Below are 15,329 nucleotides of genomic sequence, written 5' to 3'. Positions count from 1 at the left end.
GAATTGTTAGAAACCAAAACTGAGCCAGATTTTTGTTTTAATTTTTAAATTTTATTTTATTCATTTTCTTATACAGCAGGTTCTTATTAGTCATCAATTTTATACACATCACTGTATACATGTCAGTCCCAATCGCCCAATTCATCACACCACCATCCCCACCCCCCCGCTGCTTTCCACCATTGGTGTCCATATGTTTGTTCTATACATCTGTGTCTCAAATTTCTGCCCTGCAAACCCGGTTCATCTGTACTATTTTTCTAGGTTCCACATATATGCGTTAATATACGATATTTGTTTTGCTCTTTCTGACTTACTTCACTCTGTATAACAGTCTCTAGATCCATCCATGTCTCAACAAATAACCCAATTTCGTTCCTTTTTATGGCTGAGTAATATTCCATTGTATATATGTACCACATCTTCTTTATCCATTCGTCTGTCAATGGGCATTTAGGTTGCTTCCATGACCTGCCTATTGTAGATAGTGCTGCAGTGAACATTGGGGTGCATGTGTCTTTTTGAATTATGGTTTTCTCTGGGTATATGCCCAGTAGTGGGATTGCTGGATCATATGGTAATTCTATTTTTAGTTTCTGAACGAACCTCCATACTGCTCTCCATAGTGGCTGTAACAATTTACATTCCCACCAACAGTGCAAGAGGGTTCCCTTTTCTCCACACCCACTCCAGCATTTGTTGTTTGTAGATTTTCTGATGATGCCCATTCTATCTGGTGTGAGGTGATACCTCATTGTAGTTTTAATTTGCATTTCTCTAATAATTAGTGATGTTGAGCAGCTTTTCATGTGCTTCTTGGCCATCTGTATGTCTTCTTTCCAGAAATGTCTATTTAGGTCTTGTGCCCATTTTTGGATTGGGTTGTTTGTTTTTTTTAATATTGAGCAGCATGAGCTGTTTATATATTTTGGAGATTAATCCTTTGTCAGTTCCTTCATTTGCAAATATTTTCTCCCATTCTGAGGGTTGTCTTTTCGTCTTGTTTATGGTTTCCTTTGCTGTGACAAAGGTTTTAAGTTTCATCAGGTCCCATTTGTTTATTTTGGTTTTTATTTCCATTACTCTAGGAGGTGGATCAAAAAAGATTTTGCTATGATTTATGGCAAAGAGTGTTCTTCCTATGTTTTCCTCTAAGAGTTTTATAGTGTCTGGTCTTACATTTAGGTCTCGAATCCATTTTGAGTTTACTTTTGTGTATGGTGTTAGGGAGTGTTCTAATTTCATTCTTTTACATGTAGCTGTCCAATTTTCCAAGCACCACTTATTGAAGACACTCTCTTTTCTCCATCGTATATCCTTGCCTCCTTTATCATACATTAGTTGACCATAGGTGCGTGGATTTATCTCTGGGTTTTCTATCTTGTTCCATTGATCTGTGATTCTGTGTTTGTGCCAGTACCATATTGTCTTGATTACTGTGGCTTTGTAGTATAGTCTGAAGTCAGGGAGTCTGATTCCTCCAGCTCTGTATTTTTCCCTCAAGACTGCTTTGGCTATTAGGGGTCTTTTGTGTCTCCATACAAATTTTAAGATATTTTGTTCTAGTTCCGTAAAAAATGCCATTGGTAATTTGATAGGGATTGCATTGAATCTGTAGATTGCTTTGGGTAGTATAGTCATTTTCAGAATATTGAGTCTTCCAATCCAAGAACATGGTATATCTCTCCATCTGTTGGTATCATCTTTAATTTCTTTCATCAGTGTCTTACAGTTTTCTGCATACAGGTCTTTTGTCTTCCTGGTTGGTTTATTCCTTGGTATTTTATTCTTTTTGTTGCAATGGTAAATGGGAGTGTTTCTCTTTCAGATTTTTCATCATTAGTGTATAGGAATGCAAGAGATTTCTGTGCATTAATTTTGTATCCTGCAACTTTACCATTGATTAGCTCTAGTATTTTTCTAGTGGCATCTTTAGGATTCTCTATGTATAGTGTCATGTCATCTGCAAACAGTGACAGTTTTATTTCCTCTTTTCCAATTTGTGTTCCTTTTATTTCTTCTTCTTCTCTGATTGCCGTGGCTAGGACTTCCAAAACTATGTTGAATAATAGTGGTGAGAGTGGACATCCTTGTCTTTTTCCTGATCTTAGAGGAAATGCTTTCAATTTTTCACCATGGAGAATCACGTTTGCTGTGGGTTTGTCGTATATGGCCTTTATTATGTTGAGGTAGTTTCTCTCTATGCCCACTTTCTGGACAGTTTTTTTTATCATAAATGGGTGTTGAATTTTGTCAAAAGCTTTTTCTGCATCTATTGAGATGATCTTATGGTTTTTATTCTTCAATTTGTTAATATGGTGTATCACATTGATTGATTTGTGTATATTGAAGGATCCTTGCATCCCTGGAATAAATCCCACTTGATCATGGTGTATGATCTTTTTAAAGTGTTGTTGATTTCTGTTTGCTAGTATTTTGTTGAGGATTTTTTCATCTATATTGATCAGTGATATTGGTCTGTAATTTTCTTTTTTTGTTGTATCTTTGTCTGGTTTTGGTATCAGGGTGATAGTGGCCTCATAGAATGAGTTTGGGAGTGTTCCTTCCTCTGCAATTTCTTGGAAGAGTTTGAGAAGGATGGATTTTAGCTCTTCTCTAAATGTTTGATAGAATTCACCTGTGAAGCCATCTGGTCCTGGGCTTTTGTTTGTTGAAAGATTTTTAATCACAGTTTCAATTTCATTACTTGCGATTGGTCTGTTCATATTTTCTATTTCTTCGTGTCAGTCTTGGAAGGTTATACCTTTCTAAGAATTTGTCCATTTCTTCGTGGTTGTCCATTTTATTGGTATAGAGTTGCTTGTAGTAGTCTCTTCAGATGCTTTGTATTTCTGCGTTGTCTTTTATAACTTCACCTTTTTCATTTCTAATTTTATTCATTTGAGTCCTCTCCCTCTTTTTCTTGATGAGTCTGGCTAATGGTTTATCAATTTTGCTTATCTTCTCAAAGAACCAGCTTTTAGTTTTATTGGTCTTTGCTCTTGTTTTCTTTGTTTCCATTTCATTTATTTCTGATCTGATCTTTATGATTTCTTTCCTTCTGCTAACTTTGGGTTTTGTTTGTTCTTCTTTCTCTAGTTCCTTTAGGTGTAAGTTTAGATTGTTTATTTGAGATTTTTCTTGTTTCTTGAGGTAGGCTTGTATAGCTATAAACATCCCTCTTAGAACTGCTCTTGCTGCATCCCATAGATTTTGGATCATCGTGTTTTCATTGTCATTTGTCTCTAGGTATTTTTTGATTTCTTCTTTGATTTCTTCAGTGATCTCTTGGTTATTTAGTAACGTATTGTTTAGCCTCCATGTGTTTTTTATGTTTTTTTCCTTGTAGTTGTTTTCTGATCTCATAGTGTTGTAATCAGAAAAGATGCTTGATATGATTTCCATTTTCTTAAATTTACTGAGGCTGGATTTGTGACCCAAGATGTGATCTATCCTGGAGAATGTTCCATGCTCACTTGAGAAGAAAGTGTCATCTGCTATTTTAGATGGGATGTCCTATAAATATCAGTTAAGTCTATCTGGTCTATTGTCTCATTTAAAGCTTCTGTTTCCTTATTAATTTTCTGTTTGGATGATCTGTCCATTGGTGTACGTGAGGTGTTAAAGTCTCCCACTATTACTGTGTTACTGTCGATTTCCTCTTTTAGAGCTGTTAGCAGTTGCCTTATGTATTGAGGTTCTTCTATGTTGGGTGCATATATAATTGTTATATCTTCTTCTTGGATTGATCCCTTGATCATATGTGTCCTTCCTTGTCTCTTGTAACATTCTTTATTTTAAAGTCTATTTTATCTGATATGAGTATTCCTACTCCAGCTTTCTTTTGATTTCCATTTGCATGGAATATCTTTTTCCATCCCCTCACTTTCAGTCTGCATGTGTCCCTAGGTCTGAAGTGGGTCTCTTGTAGACAGCATATAGACCCATATAGTGGGTCTCTTGTTTTTGTATCCCTTCAGCAAGTTTGTGCCTTTTGGCTGGAGCATTTAATCCATTTACGTTTAAGGTAATTATCGATATGTATGTTCCTATGACCATTTACTTAATTGTTTTGGGTTTGTTTTTGTAGGTCCTTTTCTTCTCTTGTGTTTGCCACTTAGAGAAGTTCCTGTAGTGTTTGTTTTAGAGCTGGTTTGGTGGTGCTGAATTCTCTTAGCCTTTGGTTGTCTGTAAAGCTTTTGATTTCTGAATGAGATCCTTGCCGGGAAGAGTAATCTTGGTTGTAGTTTCTTCCCTTTCATCACTTTAAGTATATCATGCCACTCCCTTCTGGCTGTAGAGTTTCTGCTGAGAAATCATTTGTTAACCTTATGGGAATTCCCTTGTATGTTATTTGTTGTTTTTCCCTTGCTGCTTTCAATAATTTTTCTTTGTCTTTAATATTTGCCAATTTGATTACTATGTGTCTTGGCATATTTCTCCTTGGGTTTATCCTGTGTGGGACTTGCTGCCTTTCCTGAACTTGTGTTGCTCTTTCCTTTCCCATGTTAGGGATGTTTTCGACTGTAATCTCTTCAAATATTTTCTCTGGTCCTTTCTCCTCTGGGACCCCTATAATGCAAATGTTGTTGCGTTTACTGTTGACCCAGAGGTCTCTTAGGCTTTCTTCATTTCTTTTCATTCTTTTTTCTTTATTCTGTTCCACAGCAGTGAATTCCACCATTCTGTCTTCCAGGTCACTTATCTGTTCTTCTGCCTCAGTTATTCTGCTATTGATTCCTTCTAGTGTAGTTTCATTTCAGTTATTGTGTTGTTCATCTCTGTTTGTTTGTTCTTTAATTCTTCTGGGTCTTTGTTAAACATTTCTTGCATCTTCTTGATATTTGCCTCCATTCTTTTTCCGAGGTCCTGGATCATCTTTACTATCATTATTGTGAATTCTCTTTCTGGAATGTTGCCTATCTCCACTTCATTTAGTTGTTTTTCTGGGGTTTTATCTTGTTCCTTCATCTGGTACATAGCCCTCTGCCTTTTCATCTTGTCTATCTTTCTGTGAATTTGGTTTCTCTCCACAGGCTGCAGGATTGTAGTTCTTCCTGCTTCTGCTGTCTGCCGTCTGGTGCATGAGACTATCTAAAAGGCTTGTGCATGTTTCCTAATGGGAGGGACCTGTGGTGGGTAGTGCTGGCTGTTTCTCTGGTGGGCAGATCTCAGTAAAACTTTAATCTGCTTGTCTGCTGATGGTTTGGGCTGAGTTCCCTCCCTGTTGGTTGTTTGGCCTGAGGCCACCCAACACTGGAACCTACCGGGGCTCTCTGGTGGGGCTAATGGAGGGCTCTTGGAGGGCTCAGGCCAAGGAGTACTTCCCAGAACTTCTGCTGCCAGTGTCCTTGTCCTCACTGTGAGACACAGCCACCCCCGGCCTCTGCAGGAGGCCCTCCAACACTAGCAGGTAGGTACGGTTCAGTCTCCCCTGGGGTCACTGCTCCTTCCCCTGGGTCCTGATGCGAACACTACTTTGTGTGTCCCCTCCAATAGTGGAGTCTGTGTTTCCCCCAGTCCTGTCGAAGTGCTGCAGTCAAATCCCACTAGCCCTCAAAGTCTGATTCTCTAGGAATTCCTCCTCCCGTTGCCAGACCCCCAGGTTGGGGAGCCTGTTGTGGGGCTCAGAACCTTCACTCCAATGGGTGGACTTATGTGGTATAAGTGCTCTCCAGTCTGTGAGTCACCCACCCAGCAGTTATGGGATTTGATTTTATGTGATTGCGCCCCTCCTCCCATCTCACTGTGGCTTCTCCTTTGTCTTTGGATGTGGGGTATCTTCTTTGGTGATTTCCAGTGTCTTTCTGTCGATGATTGTCCAGCAGCTAGTTGTGATTCTTGTCTTCTCAGAAGAGGGAGTGAGAGCACATCCTTCTACTCCACCGTCTTGGTTCAGGGCCCCAGATTTTTATCTATTATAATTTTTACTTATTCTTTCCTTCTATAGCAGCATAGAATGATTCCATTCAGGAAGAATGTGGGTGTTTACTATTCTCCTCGCTGATGATGTAGTTTGAAATGGTAAAATTATTCAACTTAAAGGAACTTAAGATCATCTAGGCTGACCTCCTAATTTTGCTCCTGAGTTCCAGAGAGATTAATTTGCTAGCATGGAGTGACTCGCCTGGCTAGTAACAGAGCTGGGAGGTCTGTGGCAGCCTATTTCAGGGGTCTTTCCACAATAGCTTCTCAAATGTGTCACGACAGTCCTCATGTCTCCCATTATTTTCTCCATGACTTTCAGTGGTTCCTCTTCTGTTCAGGCTTCTGGGCTCCTTGTTTTCAGTACAGTTTTTGAGTTCTTTCTAATTTGTCAGTGTTTTAAACATGTGGCATTCGCGATGGAACCCAGTGCTTCAGGCAGGGTCCAGCCAGCACGAAGCAGATGATTATTTTAGTAGAAATTTGGAAAGCAATCCTATTTAGAAGGCAAATGAACTATTAATATGTAGTGGCCCTCTTACCACCTTCCACCTTTCTCCTCATGTTTCTCAGGAGTCAGCACCACCAAGTTCTTTTTGTTTGCTCTTGGTAAAGCTCTCTAAAGAGTCCCCTTAATTAGTATCTTTTATTATCCTGTTTGTACCCCCTTGTCTGTTATCTTGGTAACAAGATATAAGAAAAGCTTTCTGAAAGACTGCTTTTAATGAACTAAATTTGTTTATTTTTAATTTTTATTAATTTTATTTATTTTTATTTGTTTATTTGCACTGGACTGTTTCACGTCCTTACTCTATTCTGATTTTCTGACAGAGACTGCATCCATGTCCTGTAAATATACCAGGTTTAGATAGGCAACAAAGCTGTTAGATACATGAAAATTTGCTGTACTGTCCTTTAGAGCATTTAACGGCAGCCCACTTTGATCTCCGTGCCAGTGCAGCTAAAATTGGTGTTTGTAGGGCAGAAATGCTTTCCTTTGCCTTCATAACTGATTGTTGTTGCAAAGTCAGGGGATTTGAGTCATCATTAGAAAGCATTTGGGGGGGGGCAGTGTTCAGTGTCAGACTCCCTTTTCTTTTGAAGATGTTCTCAATTTTGCTATCAATTTCAAGATTCTGTAATGGCCAGCAATACCCTAAATGATGTACTGGCAGATGAAATTAGACCGAGGGATAACTTAGAGACACACCTAACACATTGTCATGTCATTGCCCCATCAGTCATTGCTAAATGAGGCAAATCAGAGTATTTCATTTCCAAAGAGATCACTTGAGCATTCTCTCCCTTTGTTTAGCTTACCAAATAGGTAGGAAATGGGAGTAAAGATAAATTTATATGTGCTCTGAAACACACTTTCTAGGTTCTCTAATTTGATAGGATTGTGTAGGTTTTCTTTCCTTGATGAGTTGATTCCATTAGTTTCTTCACTTTCTGAAGTTGAACGAGCCATTGAAAAGTCTCATTCTAAAGCCTTCTTTGAATATGCCCTTATTAGCTAACATTGCAGCCAAGTGAAGAGTGTAAATATTCTGTAAGTATTATTTTGTGTATAGCACCTTTCCCTCAGTTGTAATTCTGTTTTTCTCCTCAGTTTTCATGCTGAATTATACTGATGGTGCCCAGGTGGGAGGAGCACTTGTTTGGCTCTTCTCGATTGATGATTGGTTGGCCCCTGTCCTGCCCTTCAAGTCAATTTCAGCGTTTATCATAGTTGATTGATTCCTTCTTGAAACCTGTCCTCACTTGGCCCCCAGGATATCAGCCCTGCTCCCACCTCACTGGCCACTCCCTTTCAATCTCCTTTGCTGTTTCCTCCAAATCTTCCCAGCTTCTAAATATTGAAATGTGCCAGGCTTAAACCTTAGACTTGCTCCCTTCTCTGTCTACAGTCACTTGCTTGCTGATCTCATCCACTCTCCTAACTTGAATCCCACGCTGGTTGAAGCTTGGGTCCTTCCCCTGATAGTCTCACATATCTCTCTGCCCACGAGACATCTCCAGTTGGCTATCGAGCCTCAAACTCTTCATTCACTTTCATGGCCCACTAAAATTAATTCCTTCTCAAGTCATTTGTATCTCAGTAAACGGCAATTCCATCATTCAGTCTAGGCATTCGGGCATAAAAATCTTGGTGTCATCTGTAACTCTTATTTTCTTGCTCTTCAGTTTAATCCTTTAGCAAATTCTGCAAGCATTAACCTTAAAATATTCAAAATCTGACTACCTCTGAATACTTTGATCAGTGCCACCCTGCAACAAGGTACCATTAACTCTCATCTGGATAACTTCAGTAGCTTCATAACCTGTCTTCCCTGCTTCTACTCTTGCCCCCTCCTTTCATCATCTATTCTCTATACAGCAGCTATAATGATTAAAAAAGAGGAAGAACTTTGATTCAGATCACTCCTCTGCTCAGATTCCTCACAGAGTAAAACCACTACATGATTGGGCTTTCCCCTGTCCAACAAACACCCCCATCCCTGCCCTTACTTCCCAGTGTGCTCTTGTTCTCCCCCTACCTAGCTCTCTGCTTCATCTGGTGGCCTCTTGCTGCTCCTCAGATATGGCAAACACACTCTCATCTCAGCATCTTTGCATCTGCCTGGGATGCTCTCATCCCCCAGGTACCCTCCATTCTCGTGACTTCTTTCAGGCCCTTGCCTAAAGTCTTCAGAGAGGCCTTGGCTGACTACCTGGTGTAAAGTAACAATGTCTTCTTTCCGTCCCTCTTTCATTTGCTTCATTTTATCCCCACCTGATGTTTTTATATGTATTTGTGCTTGTTTCTGCTGAAACAAAAGAAAGGCAGAGATTTTGTCTGTTTGGTTCACTGCTGCATAGCTGACCTAGAACAGCATCTCACACATACTAGATACTCAGTATTTGTGTTATTATTTATGTATTTATTTAGGCTGCACCATGTGGCCTGCGGGATCCCAGTTTCCCAACCAGGGACTGAACCTGGGCCATGGCAGTGAAAGCCCTGAGTCCCAACCGGGGAATTCCCAGTATTTGTGGAATAAATAAATAAATATCATCTGAAGTTAAAAATATTTAAAAAGTGAATTTGAAAACAAATTGTGTGGTTTTAGCATAGAATTAAGTGGGCCTGTCAATGGAATGGAGTAAATAGCCAGAAAAAGATTTCTACTTATGTAAGATATTAAGATATAATAAAGAAATTATCACCTATTAGTAGGGAAATGATGGGTTATTTCCGGTGATCAGCAAACGTTTTCTGTGCAGATCTTGATAGTTTTTCGGGCTACTATCACAGCTCTTATAAGAATTACTAAAGGAAAAGGAGTCATAGACAATATATAAATAAATAGATATGGCTAGATTTGACCCATGATAGTTTGCCTACCCCTGGATTATTAAATTAAAAATAATAAACTCCATTAGGGTTGTGACTTTTATATGTTTTGTTGTTCACTGATGGATCCCAGGTACACAGAATGTCCTTGGCATGGAATATGGGCATTCAATAAAAATTGTTGATTTGAACTAAATCAAAATGACATTTGAAGACCCTGGCTATTTGGGGTGAAATGAACTCAGTTCATGTCCTCACATCATACATTAGCGTAAATTGCAATAGATTTTAGAGATAAATGTGAAATGATAAAAATGGTTGGAAGTGTAAGTGGATATTTGTCTGTCTTTGGATGAGAGAGTTATTTTTAAGCATAAGAGCAATAGATGAAATTAGCTAAGGAAAAAACATTTCACTATTTGAAAATTTAAAACTTAAGTATATAAAAACATCGTAAAAATAAAAGAACATCAAAATAGAAAAAGTTACTCTACATTAAAAAAAGGCTAATAACCTTTATACAAAGAACATATAAATAGATAGATAGATAGATAAGAAAAGCACTATAACAGTCTAATTATAAAATGAGCCAAATTCAGGCATTCATGGTTTATAGAGGAGGACATACAAGTAAATCCCTGAGAAAATAGTCAACTGTTAATAATTTTAAGAAAATAAAAAGGAAAATAAGATCTAATTTCTAACTGTCAAAGTTTAAGACTAAAAAGATAAAAGTAAAACGGTAATATTAAATGTTGGTTCACATACCTTGCTGATGAGAGTAAATTTATGCTCTTTTTGAAAAGCATTTTGGTAGTACATTAAAAAAAGCCTTCATACCTTTTTAATGTGTCAAGTAATTTACCTTCCAAGAATCTGTCCTTAGGAAATAATTAGAAATGATATCAAGGATTTATGGGCAAGGAAGTTCAACATACTTTTATAATAAAATACAGTAGGAAATAGTTTACATATTTAATAATAGAGAAATGGTTCAACAAATTATGATATATCTAAAAGATTTAAGTTATAGTATCACTGATTATTTTTTGAAGGTTTTTTTTTTTTTTTTTTTTTTTGCTGTACGCGGGCACCTCACTGCTGTGGCCTCTCCCGTTGTGGAGCATAGGCTCCGGACGCGCAGGCTCAGCGGCCATGGCTCACGGGCCCAGCCGCTCCGCGGCATGTGGGATCTTCCCAGACTGGGGCACGAACCCGTGTCCCCTGCATCGGCAGGCGGACTCTCAACCACTGTGCCACCAGGGAAACCCTGAAGATTTTTAATGATTGAGTGATGAGTGTTAAAAGGGGAATAAAAAACCGCTTATCCAGAATTATTTCTATTATGTAAAATATATAGGAGCAAAAAGATTAGAAGAAAAGATTCCAAGATGTTAACCATGGTTTTGTTTGGATTTTGAGATTATGGATAATTTTTGTTTTCCATTTTGTATTTTTCTATTTTTTACAGGGTTCCTACAGTTAATATTTTTCTTAACATCAATGTATATTACCTTTTAAAAAATGAATTTAAAATTCTAAGAAAGTGTAGGCACAGATGACTCACATAAAAAGGAGATATTAAAAGCGAATGTTTGGAAAAGTTTTGGCCTCATAAATAAAGGAATGCAAATTAAAATAAATATGAGATATCACCTCAGATATTTATAAGAACATTTTTACTGCCTATGAGGAATAAAAAAAATGATTTTTAAGATTTGTATTCCGTGGTCTGTATGATCAAAAGTATATTACTGGCGAGAGCTGCCCTATCCAGTAGGGTAGCAACTTGCCACATTTAAATTTAATTAGATAAAATAAAATTAAAAAAACCATTTCAAGTGCTGAATAAGCACATGTCTAGTGGTTACTATCTTGGATAACCCAGATATAGAAGATTTCCATCATTGCCGAAAGTCCTCTTGGACAGGGCTGCTCCAGTGTATGTATGATAACTTATTTAACCCAATCTGTCATCTTTGGAAGAGTAACAGTCACTTTTAGAGCAGGAGAGAGAAGGGACATCATATATACAAGGGGAGAAATCTCAGAAATAATTATATCTAGAAATTACGCTTAATGTTTATTTGTTCAACCAATAATTTTAAATACGTACTATGTGCTAAGGTACTGCATGTGCAGTGGGGACCAAGACAGAGCAGCTCCTGGTGTCTAGGGACTTACATTCTAACGGTGGAGACAGATTTTTACTTGCTCTTCCCCCAGAAACCTCCATGGCTATTTCTTCACTTCCTTTGGTTCTTTGTTAAAATGTTAACTTATACAGAGAAGTTCTCCAAGCAATTTAGATAAAATAGTAATCCTTCTCCGTACCTACTCCTCCTGCTGTATTGCCTGCACTACTTGCTCTTTATTTTTCTGAAAGTCTATTTATTTGCTCTATTTTTACCACTTATATGTTTGTTAATTTGTATATTGTGTGTCTCTTTTGATTAGAATCAGAGTTTCAGTAGAGTAGGGACTTTGTTTTGTTTGGTTCACTGTTCTAACTCCTAGTCTAATAGTTTTAATTTAACAATTTATGTCCCTAAGTGATAGTCCATGAAATTTTATAGGTGCGTAGTAAAATTCATCTGGAAGCAGAAAAGGACAGATATTTCAAAAGGTGATTTTTTTTTCTTGGAAGGGACAATGAAGGTAGACTTGTTTTTCCAGTGTAAAACACATTACAAATTGAAAATCATTTCATTCTTATAGAATTGAATTAAAATACTTCAAAAATAATGATACGTGGAGCATACCAGAGATATGAGGAGAGATTTAAACAGTGATTAGTGATACACTATAAGATAAAATTCAAGTAACCTGAGAGTGAGGCAAGAAATTACTATTGAATCAATGTTTGGAGGACAATTGGATATCAGTATGGAAAAAAACTAATCAGAATGCATAAATCAGGTCACCTACAGCAGCAAATTCAGATAGCTTTAAAAGTTAAAGTAGGAGTCAAGATGTGGATGGAGATGGGAGAAGGACTCCCAAAAAAAGCTAGAACAAAAATGTACAGAATATTCTTTTCTTTCGTGGAAGGGATTTTTCCTTCTTTATATTAAACAAATGGAAATGACCCAAATAGAAAAAAAAGTGCCTGAATGCTAAAAATTATTTTACACCATGAAATGTAATGAAAGGAATATTCTAGAGTCAGAATGTGAAAATACATGTGAAATGACTGCTGAAAAGTTTATTATGTAAAATACGTTTACTGATATGTAATATACAGTCATTATCCATGTTTCATTTTAAAGTGGTTTAGAGGGTTTGAATCATCTCTACGTGACAAAATATAGACATGAAATTATTGTGTGAAAAATGCCCTGCCTTGTTAGCAATGTCAGAAATGCCAGATAAAATAACTTTTAGGTATCATTAAACTGGCAAAAGTCATTATAATTTACAGAGATAACAGTTCTAGCAGCAAACAGATGGCACACTCCAAGAGGTGTGGGAAGGGTTAAAGGAACCAGGAGTGACAGGGAAGCATCCAGGAATTGGTAACAATGCAAAGCTATTGCCACCCCAGGCCTGAAGGGGCAAGGGTGGCACCAGTGTTACCAGAGCCCAGAGAGAACTTGGAGACATTGCAGAAGGGCTCCAGCAGAAGCTATACCCAGAGACACACTCACTGCGGAAGCCTCAACGAGGAGAATGGAGATTGGGATGCAGGTAGAGGCAGAGGCAGAGTAGGTACCTGACTTCTTTCTCTTCCACTCTGTGATCTTCTGCCAGTGTGTCGCATCAGCTGAACCTAACCAGAGCCCGAAAGCTAGAGCTAGTTGATGGTAATGAAGGAACATCCTGTGCATGCACAGATAGGTTGTTGATATCATTGTAAATTTATTGTTTTAGAGGATGAGCCCAGCAAGTAGTACAGAAGTGTCTATATAACCTCATCTGGTGATTCCTCTTTTGGTGAAATATACCCCCAAAATCTGAAAGTAAAAATAATAATTTTGCATAATCCTGTATAATAACAATAATCGGGGGGCGGGGGGGAATCACATAAGACTCATAGGAAAGAAATAGCTAAGAAAATAAGAAAATGATTTGTATTTTTTATCTACGTATACCTAACTAAACTCATTCCAAAAATGGATTAAAGCATGATGGTGCATTAGAGTAATGGAATAAATATAGCGTTTTGAAATAAGTGTTTAAATAATGATGGTACATGGGAATGTTTGATAGGAAATAATGGTATGTGAATAATATCTGCAAACAGAAACTTTAAAAATATATGTATTACACATAAAAATTAATTTAATATGATATAATTTTATTTGAGCCATTTCTAATCTTTATTGGGAAGAAACAGTAAAAATAAATAAAAGACACGATAAAGAAATATTGCTAATAATTAGGTTCCTTATTTCCTGAAAAAATTTTTAAGGACTTTAATTAAAAAAGTGGCTTCCTTATCTCTTGCCTGTCCATAATATTACAGTGTAAGATACAGGCTCTAAAGGTGAAAAAGTTGTCATTCGTCTGAGGCATAAAAAGTATCTTGAACATTATTTGAATTTCTTTTACAAATGAATTGAGGAATAGGTTCCACACAGTTGTGTAAGCCCAGAATTTCCACGACCAGGATTTTGAGGAAAGCCTTCATCTAGAAGTATTATAGATAACTTTTATTAATTAATCCACTGACTAAAGCAAATCTGTGGGGTTCTTTAGCAAATGATCAGTTGCAGGTAATGTAGTGTGATTCTATAGTAGCTCCAGAAAGCCCCGTTCAATTGTGTGAAATGTCACTGGATGAGGAAGAAGCTTCTCTGGGCTGGTTATGGTAGAATTGTTCAACTACTTACTCAACTTTAATATATTTTTATCCTATGTATCAGAAAAATTCACCATAAAAGCCAGTGCTGTAAGATACTAAATGAAATAAATCCTACTTAATATCCATCATGGGAAAATCAATTTTATATTAGATCTGGGACCACATTAAATTTTAACCTGAGGTTTGATATTCTACAAATAGAGTCTAACCCTTAGGTAAACTAAGATAAAATGAGTCCTTTCTTATTCTCTCTTATTCTTTCATTAAAAAAAAATTAATTGGTTCATTCTTTCCACAAACATTTATTGAACATTTTGTATTTACCACGCATTATGTTATGTGCTGAAACAATAACTAAAAGATGACATAACTTGACATAATTTATTTTCTTTAATTGCATCATTTTCTACAGTAACTATGGGATTAGACACACTAAAAACCTTTTAGTTCTGATGACACCCCTGTCATGTAGGTGTCATTTAATAGATGGGGAAAAAGTGAGCTGCCCCCGACGGGAAGCGACTTAGAAGCAAAACAGACCCTGTGCTCTTTCTTCTCTCTCCATTCAGCAAACACTGTTATTTTCCAGACTGAAACATTGGGACACATGGTTTGAGGAGGGAGTTTTTGGTGAATTTATTTGTGTGCAGGGTTTTAAAGGAATATCAGATTAAATTACGTTTCCTTACTCTTGATTAATCACCTATTGAAAAGAATAAAATACTTACATAAAAATTCGAATTGTCTAAGAACATCTGGAACATCTGGCCACCATACTGACTCACTGTAATCTCGTGGATATTTAAATATTCTTCCTCTGCCCAGTTCTTGAGTCCTTCCTCGCACCCTATGTTCTCCCCCACTCACTTCTTTTTTTATCTCCATGCTCTTTGTTTTTCACCACCCAACTTTTTTTCATTCGGTTTTAATCGTGTATCTTAGCTTTTGCAATTTGTCAACCCTGACATGTTTGGAAATTTACAGTTTGTTTAGCAGAATGACCAATTACAGCCTCATTTAATCCCACATAAAGGTCAGAGCCCATGTTCTTTGCTGATGTTCCCTTTGCTCTAGTGTCCTGTCTTCTTGCTTAGCCAACTCTGAGAAGAAGGCACGAACACACCCTCCATGCTTCCCAGATAATCTGGGGATGTACAGTCAAAATTGTTGGCAAGTTTGACCTTTTATTTTATTTATTTATTTATTATTATTATATATATATTTTTTTGCGGTATGCGGGCCTCTCACTGTTGTGGCCTCTCC

General features: G+C 37.3%; 1 protein-coding gene across 1 annotated transcript in view; it reads left to right on the top strand.

The window, feature by feature from the left end:
• The window catches only part of ITPR2 (inositol 1,4,5-trisphosphate receptor type 2), a 526,257-nt gene that overhangs the window by 261,303 nt on the left and 249,625 nt on the right, over positions 1-15,329 (top strand). The window lies entirely within an intron of this gene.

This window comes from Leucopleurus acutus (genome assembly GCF_964270905.1).
Source record: "Leucopleurus acutus genome assembly, chromosome: 11".
NCBI classification, from domain to species: domain Eukaryota; kingdom Metazoa; phylum Chordata; class Mammalia; order Artiodactyla; family Delphinidae; genus Leucopleurus; species Leucopleurus acutus.
This window is presented reverse-complemented; position numbering and strand designations above follow the sequence as displayed.